The following is a 2317-nucleotide window of genomic DNA, read 5'->3' on the forward strand; positions in this document are numbered from 1 at the left end:
ATTGTGACGAGCTTCAAACTCCTGAGGGCTGAGCGTTAGTGACAGACGCAAAAGAATCACTGGATCCTATTCCAACCTGATTGAAAACCGACAGATGATTAGCCGTGCTGTGACAGAGCGCGTTGAACATTTTCACTGAGAGGATGGGAGGTAGCCATTGACAACGGTGAAACCCTACATACAGCTTGCCATGGAAGGAGCCTTGCGTGCATGAAGAAGAAGACAGTAGGAAAGTAGAGATTCAGAAGATAGAGCATCTCCAAAACCTCAACCTATTCTCCATTACTGCAAAACAAGTATTTATTTCATGTTCTTTTACTCTTCACAATTAAACCTGAGGATTATTGATATCCTGACTAAGAGTTACAAGATAACCATAGCTTGCTTCAAGCCGACAATCTCCGTGGGATCGACCCTTACTCACGTAAGGTATTACTTGGACGACCCAGTGCACTTGCTGGTTAGTTGTGCGGAATTGCAAGAGTGTAATTACAATTTCGTGCACCAAACTGATAATCAAATAGGATAAAAGGAAGAGAATATACTATAAATCCCAAAATATCAATGAATATTAGTTCTAATTAGATGAGCGGGACTTGTAGCTTTTTGCTTCTGAACAGTTTTGGCATCTTACTTTTTCCTTAGAAGTTTAGAATTATTGGCATCCATCGGAACTCAAAGTTCAGATAGTGTTATTGATTCTCCTAGTTAAGTATATTGATTCTTGAACACATCTACTTTTATAAGTCTTGGTCGTGGCCCTAAGCACTTTGTTTTCCAGTATTACCACCAGATACATAAATGCCACAGACACATGACTGGGTGAACCTTTTCAGATAATGACTCAGCTTTGCTAAAGTCCCCAGTTAGAGGTGTCCAGAGCTCTTAAGCACACTCTTTTTGCTTTGGATCACGACTTTAACCACTCAGTCTCAAGCTTTTCACTTGGACCTGCATGCCACAAGCACATGGTTAGGGACAGCTTGATTTAGCCGCTTAGGCCTGGATTTATTTCCTTGGGCCCTCCTATCCATTGATGCTCAAAGCATTGGATCCTTTTTACCCTCTATCCATTGATGCTCAAAGCCTTGGATCCTTTTTACCCTTGCCTTTTGGTTTTAAGGGCTATTGGCTTTTTCTGCTTGCTGTTTTTCTCTTTCTTTCTTTTTTTTTGCCATATTTTTTTCGCAAGCTTCTTCTTTTTCACTACTTTTTCTTGCTTCAAGAATCAATTTCATGATTTTTCAGATTATCAATAACATTTTTCTTTGTTCATCATTCTTTCAAGAGCCAACAATTTTAACATTCATAAACAGCAAGATTAAAAATATGCACTGTTTAAGCATTCATTCAGAAAACAAAAAGTATTGTCACCACAACAATATAATTAAACTAATTTCAAGGATGAATTCGAAACTCATGTACTTCTTGTTCTTTTGTATTAAAAACATTTTTTATTTAAGAAAGGTGAAGAATTCATGGAATTATTCCTAGCCTTAAGACATAGTTACTAAATACTAATGATCATGTAGTAAAGACTCAAAACATAGACAAACATATAGCATAAAACTGAAAAAATAGAGAGATAAGAATAAGGAAGTTAAGGAATGAGTCCACCTTAGTGATGATGGTGCCTTCTTCTTGAAGGACCAATGGTGTTTTTGAGCTCCTCTATGTCTCTTCCTTGCCTTTGTTGCTCCTCTCTCATAGCTCTTTGATCTTCTCTAATCTCATTGAGAATGATGGAGTGCTCTTGGTGTTCCACCCTTAATTCGTTCATGTCATGACTCAATCCTTCTAGAGAAGTTTTGAGTTGTTCCCAATAGTTGTTTGGAGAAAAATGCATCCCTTGAAGCATTACAGAGATTTCTTGATGATGAGTGATGAGCGGATAATTTATACGCTTTTTGGCATTGTTTTTATATAGTTTTTAGTAAGTTTAAGCTACTTTTAGGGATGTTTTCATTAGTTTTTATGTTAAATTCACATTTCTGGACTTTACTATGAGTTTGTGTGTTTTTCTGTGATTTCAGGTAAATTCTGACTGAAATTGAGGGATTTGAGCAAAACTCTGAAGAAGGCTGACAAAAGGACTGCTGATGCTGTTGGAATCTGACCTCCCTGCACTCGAAATGGATTTTCTGGAGCTACAGAACTCCAATTGGCGCGCTCTCAACGGCGTTGGAAAGTAGACATCCAGGGCTTTCCAGCAATATATAATAGTCCATACTTTATTCGAAGAATGACGACGTAACTTAGCGTTAAACGCCAAGTACACGCTGCTGTCTGAAGTTAAACGCCAGAAAAACGTCATGAT

Source organism: Arachis duranensis, chromosome 3 (genome assembly GCF_000817695.3).
Source record: "Arachis duranensis cultivar V14167 chromosome 3, aradu.V14167.gnm2.J7QH, whole genome shotgun sequence".
In the NCBI taxonomy this organism is placed as follows: Eukaryota; Viridiplantae; Streptophyta; class Magnoliopsida; order Fabales; family Fabaceae; genus Arachis; species Arachis duranensis.